At 43.7% G+C, this 10732-nt stretch overlaps 1 protein-coding gene across 1 annotated transcript in view; it reads left to right on the top strand.

Moving 5' to 3' along the window:
• The window catches only part of DOCK2 (dedicator of cytokinesis 2), a 445944-nt gene that overhangs the window by 169674 nt on the left and 265538 nt on the right, over window positions 1–10732 (top strand). The window lies entirely within an intron of this gene.

Raw genomic sequence — 10732 nt, 5'->3', positions numbered from 1 at the left:
CTGAAAGACGTGTTCCTTGGCGTCATCCCCCAGGTGGAGATCAGAGCACGAGTTCTAGAGTCAGAACACACATGGGTGTGCTGACTGCGTGTATTTAGAGAGCTCCTGTCTGGTAATCTCTGTATTGGGGCTATAGCTGGGAGCAGAGCAGGCGAAGTCCCAGCTCCACTTTTGATTAGCTGTGGAACCTTGGGAGACCATCTAACCTCTTGGTAATAGGGCTGCAGTTTGCCCAGGTGTGTCAGGATCTCGGGAAACAAGAACACCAGCAAAGACCTCCAGCATCATACCTGACATGTAATGCTTATTCGATACACACAGCTTTCCTTCTCTCCACACCATTCTACTTCTCTTCTGTGTTCCTTTCCCTATTCCCTATTCATCTGAACCATCCCTATCATTTAAAGATGGCAAAGGGCCAAGTGGCTTTCTGAAAGAATAGTAGACAGGTCCTGAGCCTCGTGAGGCTCTGCAGCCTCGTCAACATTGAAGGCATTCCCCAAGCCAGCCCTGGTGGCAGCCAGATGCTTTGGAGCCTCCTCAAGCTCCACAGGAGGCTTGCCAGGAAGCAGCAGATGCTGGGCTGGAGGAAAGCCTTCCCTGCAGGGTATCTGGACCATGTAGGGGCTCCTGGAGGGGTTGGAGAAAAGTGTCATGTTGCCAGTCCAGGGACTCCTTTGGGGTGTTCCAGAACTCCAGGGGTCATGATAACCACTGTGGGAGGTAGCATGTTGGAGCGATAGCATGGCTTATGTAGCTCATGAGAATCAAGTGTTGCATTTTTAGGAATGTGTGAGGCAGTTGTTAAATAACTACCATTATGAATAATTTACATAAATCTATAATTGAATAAATGATATTAAAATCCAAGGAAATAGGTACTCAAAACTCACAAACTGCCTAATTACCTTGCTATATTCTAATCTGCTTTATGTGCATGAGGTTATTTACATCCATTGTGTCTGCATCCTGGAATTACTGTTTAAGGCTCTACTACAATGTCTGGGAATCAACCATGAAGGGAACATTCATGCCAAAGAAATTGGCAAACATTTTATATCCGGTCTTTACATCTCTTCTTCCTGGAGAGCCAATAGACAAACATCTGCCAGCACACCACTGCCAGAGATTCAAAGGAATCACCCAAAACAAGAAAAAACCCAGAGGCCCAGGGGAGCTGCCCACGTACTTTTCTCCTCAGCAAACTCCAAACCTGCTTCCACCTGAGAGTTCTCATGGGACCGGTCCAAGAGTGTGTGCTCTAGGGAGGTAGCGATTGTAAGATAAACTAGATCCTCAGCCTAGACTGGGGAGCAGAGATGCCCACGTTCCGGGGCAGGGACAGCCTTGCTGCGGTGGGAATGCTGCCAAGAACGCACCTCAGTCTAATTGTAAGGAAACCTCAGACAAACCCACACCGAGGAGTATGGAACAATAGACTAGGCAGGACTCCTCGGTGTAGTTAGGGTCTTGAGAGATGAGGGTACACCGAGGCAATGTCACAGATTGGAGGGGACTGAGGAAACTTGACAACTAACTTTTCTTATGACAATTCTTACTGATTGGCAATGGCTTTTTCTTCCCTAATAGTGTTGAGAATGTTGAATTGCTACAAAGACCTGCTAGAAAGAGCCCTAATTCCTGCAGTAGGTGAAAGGTGGGAGTGAAGAGTGGGGTACCGGAGATTCACTATGCCTAATCTAGATGTCTTCTCCTACAGACAGGGAAAGGCAGGCAGGAGGGGGCAGCTCCTATCTTTTATGCCTGAAGGTTTTACTGTTAAATAGGATTTAAAAGTTATTTAAGTTGGTTGATGGGGCCAGCAGACAGTGTGATGGTTATGTTGTTAGACTCCCATGTAGTTGACTGTGGTTTGAGTCCCTGTCCCAATAGCTTAAAACTCACACTGGGTATGTGTGTGGGCATGCCCAAAATCCTGAGAGGAGAATGGAGAAGGGATTGTGGCATGGCCATCCCCCCGGGGACTGATTTCTTGCTTTCTGTCTTTCTCTGTATCTAAGGTGAATGCACGTGCCCTATTGCAAAAATCTCTCTTAAAAAAAAAAAAAAAAGAAAGAAAGGAAGAAAGTTGATTAATAGGCGAACACTACTGTATTCATTGTTATAAAGAAGAATCACTGAAAGTTACTGAAACAATGGACAAACACATGAGAAATAAGATATTTGCATAGTCTTAAAATATTTTCCCTAAGTATTCACTTATTTTTTTAAGAATTATTTTATTTAACTTTATTTATTTATTTATTTTCATTTGACCAGAGGGGCAGAATGAGAGAGAGAGAGAAAGAGATTGAAAGTGAGAAAGCAAGCCTCCAGGTCCAGGACTCGAACCGCGGTCAACCATGTGGGAGTCCAGTGCTTTTAACCACCACGCCACCTGCTGGCTCCAGTATTCACAACTGATGGCACAGAGAAAAATAGTAACTTTACAGCTGAGAGAGCTGGTGGACACTGCCCTGACCGAGTGAAGGAAGAACGATCACAATGAGACAAATCATTGGGTGCTGCCTGATGCCACGTTCAGGGGCAGGGACAGTCTCGCTGCAGTGGGAATGTTGCCAAGAACGCACCTCAGTCTAATCGTAAGGAAACCTCAGACAAACCCACACCGAGGAGTATGGAACAATAGACTAGGCAGGACTCCTCGGTGTAGTTAGGGTCTTGAGAGATGAGGGTACACCGAGGCAATGTCACAGATTGGAGGGGACTGAGGAAACTAATTTTAGAGTGGGATCTCAAATGGCTCTATGGATCAGAAAATGAACATCAGAAGGAAAGCTGGAAAAATTAGAATTAAATCTGTGGTTTACTTCATAATATTGTATCAAAGTGAACTTCCTAGTTTGATCATTGCATTCTGGTTATGTAAGACATTAGCAATAAGGGATGCTGGGGGGGAGGTACACAGGAACTGTCTGTCCTATTTTTGCAACTTTTTTTTTTAAGTCTAGCATTATTTCAAATTAAATAGTTTTTAAGGAGCTTATTTTTGAAGTATTTAAGGGATTATTACTCACATACAAAGAATGAGTTTTGAAGGTGAGCAGTTCCCCAAAGTACACCTGTTCCGACGTGAAAAGATACTGATAGATGAGAGGTTTTCTGTGCTTTCTGAGTTAGAAAAACAAAGTCCGCAGAGAAATGACTAGCCTTGCCAAGTATTCCACTTACAGAATTCCTATTAACTGCCGCCATCAGTCGGGGCGGGGCGAGGTGTCAATGTAACCTTCTGCCAAAAGCATGGTTAGGCAATTATTTGACTAAAGCATCATGTAGCATGCATGAACCCAGGACTGGGCTCTGGAGCCTGGGGACATTGAGCACATGAAAACCTGTCCTGGTCTCAAGCACCTTGAAGGTCACAGCATTTCACATGAGCCATGTGGCTGCAGTATTTCCTGGGCTTGGGTATGGGGCTAGTGGGTGGTTGGCATTGCTGCCTAGATGGGCTTTAGGTCATTTATTCTCGGGGGATCCAGCTGGAAAATTAGAAGATAGCTTTTGTTGATGGTTGGCTAGAACTCCCCCCAATAAAATTAATAATCCATCACATTCTGTTTTATCAGCACCAACTAGAAATACTGTTGAAGGTGTGCTCCAGTATTCCTTTCCAGGCCATGCCCAAGGGTTAAAGGAGTTCACCTGCAGCCATTATGACCTCTCCACACTCGCTGCCTCCCATCCTCTATCCCACGCCCTTCTTGATTGTCTCTGGGCCAGGATGAGGGAGAGGCAGTTACCTGGGGGGTGAGGACAAAGTATAGGTGGGCACCAAAAATTCAGAAATAAAGAAAAATAATATTTAAATGTAGCATTAAGAAAACACACACACACAATATTTTGTGCCAGACAGTGTTGCAGTGGTGGGACAACTGGACTCGCATGAGAAGGGTTCTAGTTGGCGTCTTGGGGCTTCCCTGAGCATGCTGGGCATGCACCTGTGAACATGGCTGGTGAGACTAGGAGTGGATCCAGGCATGAGGACTACATTGAGGGTGCCTGTCTCTCCCTCTTTCTCTTTTATCTCTCTCTCTCATGGAAGACACAAATAAATAAACTTTAAAAAAATTGACATTTTGATGTCTTGTTTATCATAAAGTTTTTGCACTAATTTTTAATTGAAAAGTATCACATTGTGGTTTTTGGGGGGGAGAATTTTGCTGTAGGGTGCTTGTGCTTGCCAGAGAGACAGAGAAAAAATGTGAAATCACCCGCTAGAGGAGATGGCCATGCCACAATCCCTTCTCCTCCTTTTCTATTTTGGGATTTGGGGCATGCATACACATGTGCCTGGTGTGCCTCAAGCCCTGGATCCAGGACTTGAACCCCTGCATTTAATTTTGTTTGTCCAAACTAGGGGGCTTTTGTTTTTGGTGGTCACCCCCTTCAATTTTGGCACTGAGGCAAGCATCTGACTAACATCACTCCCTCACCTGAGTCTTGGCCCTGCATGGTACTTCTTATCAACCCTGGGTACCATGCAGTAACAAAGCAGGGCTCTGACTCAAATGAGTATGGCAGCTTGCAGGAGTGGAGAGGGTACCTATCCATTCTTCCTCCAAGACTGTGGAGTGGTTGTGGAAGATTTCAGTCTGCAGGGAGCCCTTGCATTAAAGCACTAGATGAATGGAACAGCCATTTACACTCTAAACCTTCACTGGGCCAGCCACTTGCTTTCTAAAAAGCATTTCTTGCATAATGTTGGAATTAAATCTCCCCTTCGCAGCTGGGAGGCATGAGCTAATAGCCTGCTCAGCAGCAGAAAAATATAGCTATGTTTGGTCCAGGTTACAGTTACTGAGGGAACTATAACTTTGATTTGCTCAACTGGTGTAAATGTAAATCCTTAAGTGAAATGTGTTAAGTGAGAAAAGAGGGGCTCTGTTTTCAAGGATGCTTTGGCTCCGTCTGTAGAGCCCAGCTGTCATATACCATCTAGGGGCAGCGCCCAAGGACTGTACCAGAGGAACTTCCAGTTCATAATCCAAGAGCTCTAGGATGGACATTTGCTCAGGGAGATTTTAGATAACATTTGTCTCTGAGGCAAATACAATTGATTTAGCAGCTCAGGTTGGAAGATGTAAAAAGTTTAAGTTCAGCATCGTTTCTCTAAGCAACCTAGCATGCGAAAGTCATCTTTGACTCTCTATTTCCCTTTTTATTTTTCTACCTGGAATTTATACTCAGCTTAGCTTTTCTCTCCAACCACATTCCCTACTGTTTTCAGTTGGCGTTTTCATTCTAGCAAGGCTGGTTTCGCTCTCCCACCAAGACTTCATGCTTTGTCATTTATCCTGTTTCTTCTACATGGAAGAACTCTTTTTTCTTAAGTTTCTTTCTGCCTTTCTTTGAGAGAGGGAAAGGGGGTGGGGTGGGGGAGACATCCCTGATAAGGTCTTGCCATGCTGCAATCCTACTCCCGAAACTTTCCTGCTAACCAGGATCTGAATGCTGGGACTTCCCATATGGCTCCAGTATTGCACAGAGATGCCCTGCCTGCATCACTGCAGCCAGGCCATGGAAGGCCCTCTTTTCTTCCTTCTGCCTATTCTGGAAGCCTCCAGCTTAGTAGTTCACAACCTGAATCTAGCGCACAGATATATTTTGTTTGGCCTCCAGAATTATTTAGTAAAACCCACAGTCCACTACTTCCTATTATTTTTTAGATGATCGTATTCACACTTTTATATTATCTGCCTTGCCATTACAGACGTCTGAATTGTGATCCCTGAGAGCTAAACCCTGCCTTTCCTAGTAGGCCCTACCCAGTCTCTCCTTCTATTAAGAAATCATCCCAGATATGTGTGTGTGTGTGTGTGTGTGTGTGTGTGTGTGTGTGTGTATTTACCTTCTCTGCTATATTCTGACAACTTTGGGCTTTATCAAAGAATTGGACACTCATTTATGTTCAGTTTTACATTTCCTCATGTCATGTCAGGCCTTTCTGATGCATGCTGAGACAGACTAACTTGTTGTTGTTGTTTCCCTTTTCGACTAAAGTACTATCCACTAGTTCACTGAATATTAAGCAAGCACCTACTGCTCGTCAGGTACCACACTAGGCAGTGGGAATACAAACATAATTAAGACAAGCTACTCCTTCTTCCAGATGACGCTGGAAGACCTTATTTCCCAGCATTCCCAACTCTAATCTGTGGACTTAGGGCTCTCTATTTCTAAGTGCACCTTTCTCCATGGCTAATACTCATCCCACTACAATGAGCTTTCTCTGAATGTTTAAACATAGCTCCTTTAAAGCCAAGGTTACTTTCCCTTATCTCTGACCCACGTGACCTGCTTTGCAGATGTGTCCATCTCTCTGCTGGAAAACTGGCAGATGCTCTTCTGTGGGTGCCCTGTGTCTGGTTTACAGTTGCTCTAAGGCTAGGGCTGATCCAGTCCTGATTCTCTTGTGTTTTCTACACTGCCTGGGCAGAGTGCCGGACTCTGAGCAGATACTCAATAGCTAATTTCTATAGTTGTATTGATCCTCCCATCTTTGATAGTCTACTTTCTAGAAATACTTGCTGACATGAATATTTTTTTTCTACTCAGCAGAACCTAATAAGAAAGGTAAATCTGCCGTAGGTGCATTAAAATGTAGAAAAGCAGGGACCAATTCCAAAGACTACTGTACTCTCAAACTTTCTTATATATCAGTTTAGAACGCAGCATCCATTTCCCCATAGAAACAATCCCTCCCTGGTGGTTGCATCCCCAGGTCAGCCCATGGGAGTGTGCTCCATCTGGGACGGGGCAGCAGCTCCCACCTACTTCTCTTCCCTGCCTAAACATGTGTGAACTTTGGATGTATGCCACCGTCAATGACACCACACTTCGCTCCCCTTCTCATGCCTGCCTTCTCGCCTTGATAAGTCCGTGAGCGCCAAGATCGCAAGTGGCTTGCATGCTGTTGTATCCCAGTACTGTGTCTAGTGCGTACTGAGAAGTCAATCAGTATTGCTGATTTACACTGAGTTAAATTAGAGTTGAAAGTTTATAGATTTGAAATATATAGCCATGGATTGAAATCCCAATGTCACCATGAACTAGCTGTGCGATATTGGGGTGATAATGGGGAAATTCCCAGCCTCTCTGAGCCATAGCTACCTTGCTAAAATATTTTGTTTATCATAACCACCAAATTGCTGACCATGTCATTAATACCTGATCTATGTTTTGCTCTGTCTTTCTCCCTTATCCCAATGTATTACTTCAAAAAGTGCTTGATTAATGAATGCATGATGTGTGTTTTTAATACTTTACTGGTTAAGGTAATGGTGACAGTGAAAGTGACATTTGATGTCAGGCCTTTCAGCAACTCGAGGGACAGATGTGGATTTATTTCTAGCTCTAGCTATAACAGCCTGTGTAGTCTGAGGCAGATCACCCAAACATTTCTGTGAAAGAGTAACAAAGAATTTCAGTTCTTTCCAAGCTTTGCCATCTATGCTTTGTTAAATTCAGGGAAGTGACTATAAATGCACAGTGTTCTGGGAGTGGAGCCCAAAGGTTAAATTTATTTGAATTCAATTTTGTGTCTTATGTTCATTATTCATGCATCTTTTATATTCTAATTTATGATAGATCTGTGTTTTCAAAATATTAGTATGTTATTCATGAGTCACACACTAATGAATTCCTGCTATGAGCCAAACATTGTGCAAGCTCTTTATATACGAAAGTCAATTGAATTTTACCACAGTCCTGTGAGTAAGGTGTCATCATCCCCACGTGACTGATGAGCAAACTGAGAGTCACAGCAATTTAAATTAATAGGTTCAGGTGACAGAGAAGGTCCGCTATCGAGCCAGAACTGTCTAAGTCCAAACTTTCCCCTTACAACTCATCAAAGGCTAAGTAAAAACAGAGACTTCTTTTGGCCATCAAGAACATTGATAAAAATGCTCACAGCACATTCACTGGAAGAACACAACACAAATTGTGCACGTTCCAGAGGTTCTGCAAGCATAAGGCCTGAAAGCATCATAGAAGAATGAGAAGCCAAAAATGCGCACATGTGGAATTATGGATATACTATTTCATTTTTGTTTCTGGTAATGTTTGTGCAGTAAATAATAACTATTTTAAAGGAATACCTTGCATAATTTAGATGTGTAATCTGAATGGAAAAAGAGAGAGTTGATTTTGTTAGACACTATATTTCATCCTACACAGTGTGGCAAGGCATTGGAAATGTGAAAATGCAGGCAAGACTGGCCTGGTTGCCATCTCCCTCTGCTTGACAAGCATTGTTGTGGCTGCGGTTAGTAGCAACAGGAAGACATGCCTCAAAGAGCCTTGTGGGGAGACACTAGAAGCCCAGTGAGCAGAGTTTGAAAGTACAATATCTTTTTTTTTTCCCCTATGAATAGAACCAATCTTTGGGGAATGGAATGGAGGCTTTCATATCTGGGAGCAAGGAATACCATGATTCACTGAAGATAGGAGAGGAAAAGTTTCAACCTTCCAAAAATAACCCTAGAAAACTAGTTATCTATCCACTTGAAATCCATCCTGAAAGACGAGTCACAACACCTCAGTCTCTTGGTTATATGGTAAAAGGTGAAAGAAGAGGAGATAGTGTGTGTATGTGTGTGTGTGTATATGTACGTGTGTGTACACACACTCACACACACATATGTATATAAACAAAAAGCACGAAGTTGCCAACATCTTTGTTTTTTAAGACTAGATGACAGTGCATCTATCATTTTACATCAAACTCTGATTGATAAGATGTAAAGTGGATCTAGGCAGTGTCATTCACTCATCCATTCATCTTTCCATATGTCTGTCCAACCACCCTCCCCAACTGACACACTCATTTCACATGTATTTAGTAACACTCCGTGTCCAGCATGATGCTACACTTTGAACTTTCAAGACTGAAAGATGTGGTTTCCTGCTCCAGAGAAGTGTGAACAGTTTTGCAGGAACTTGAAGAGAAGAACAACCAGCTTGTCCTGGAATGGAGGGGGAAGGATTGGAGTGTTTGAGACAGGAAAGACTTCCCAAAGGTAATGATTGAGCTGAGTTTTTGACTGGTGAGTTGAACTTTGGCAGGTGACGAGGGGGAAATCTCAGATGTTCATGAAAACACATTCTCATCGTCTCACGGCCAGTTGTTCTCTGTGAGGAGGACGAGCTGCCCAGGACCAGCTGGATCAGGGCTTCAGAGAAATGAAACCTCATCAGACATAGAGGACTAAACTCCCTCAGGGAGTCACTTGCAGTCCAAGTCAAGGCAAAGGCATGTTGCTTTAGGAAGCCACCAGGATTATGGCAGGTTGTAATCCAGGGAGCAAGCGTGAATCCAGAATGGTCAGTCAGAGTGAGACTTGACTCAGATCCAGGGAAAGGGGTTGGTAGAAAGGATCTAGATAGGTTAGTTATGTGTTAAATTTTTTTTAATTTATCAATTTATTTCTTCCATGAGAAAGAGTGGCATCTTCAATAGTATCTTCATACCACCATCTACCCCAGCCTCAGCCAGCCCAGATCATAGGCACACACATGTGCACCCGGCATGTACAAGAAGATTCTGGGATGTGACCCTGGGACCTTGCCACGCGGATTCATTTGCATCACCATTATGCCATTGTCTGTCGCCCAGTACTGTGCTATTATTCCTAATATAGAAAAGCAAGCTCAGAATAAAGCTTTACACTTACAGCAAAGAGCTCGCCAGCACACATTTCTCCTTGCTGGTTCTGACAACACCCCCTCAGGACATCATCTCAGATTCTCCTGAACAGGCTATTCATTTCTTTTCTGAGTTTCCTCAGAACCCTGTGATTAACACTGAGGTCCTTTCCTTGTGTGCGATTCTTCCTGAGTCATAGGTTTGCTAACACCCTGTGGCCTCTTGGAAACAGGGGCTAGATATTTTGGTCTCTGCATCCCAGAGCCAGGGACAGAGCGTGGCACACAGTGAGTCAGGAGCACCAGCCTTGGCTGCGTGTGGGGATTTATGTGGAGAGCCTTCAAAAAACAGCAATGCTTGGACCTTATCGCCAGAGATTTAGAATTAGTTTGCGATGGAAGCTAGGCATAAATACATCAGTATATTAAGAAATTCCCCAGGTTATCCTAAAAGTGCAGCGATGTTCATAAACCCCTGAAGGAGAAGCTCAGAGAATGCTTCTGGGCTATTGAGTTATAACAGGCCATGTCCTGGCTGTCTCATTTTTGGAAGGGGTATTGGGGAGAAGTAGCCTGGTGTTCAGGGAGCTTTTCAAGGATCTAAGTCTACCCCAGGCCTATAGCACTGGGGCCAACGGTCACTACTAGGTGCTGCACACTTATCTGAAAGAATGTGGATTGACCACGTAGATTACCCTGCTCTAACCACCTGGCCTGGGCTGTCACGGGCTGAGAATAACTGGCCACACATTCATAGGGAAGGCTTTCCTGTTGGCCATCCAGTCAGGAAAGGATCAGTCGTGGGTTAAAGGTGGAGTCTCTGGATGGATCATAGAGGTTGAGTAGTGAGGTGGCCATCTTTCCATGCAGAATATCCTCCAGAACCTATAGATCAAATTCAAAAATTGGGAATAAATCAGGAAAAAGTAAACTATTTCTTTTCTCAAATGTATTGTAGATGCATAGATTGATCTGAAGAGTTAGTGGAGTTAAGTGGGAGTACACAGCCGAAACTTTCCAGAAAGAATTGAATTGAGGTGATGTTAAGTATGAGAGATGTAATAGA

Source organism: Tupaia chinensis, unplaced genomic scaffold (assembly GCF_000334495.1).
Source record: "Tupaia chinensis unplaced genomic scaffold, TupChi_1.0 Scaffold000234_1, whole genome shotgun sequence".
Classification (NCBI taxonomy): domain Eukaryota; kingdom Metazoa; phylum Chordata; class Mammalia; order Scandentia; family Tupaiidae; genus Tupaia; species Tupaia belangeri.
Note: the sequence above shows the minus strand (reverse complement) of the source record. Positions and strands in the feature narration are given on the sequence as shown.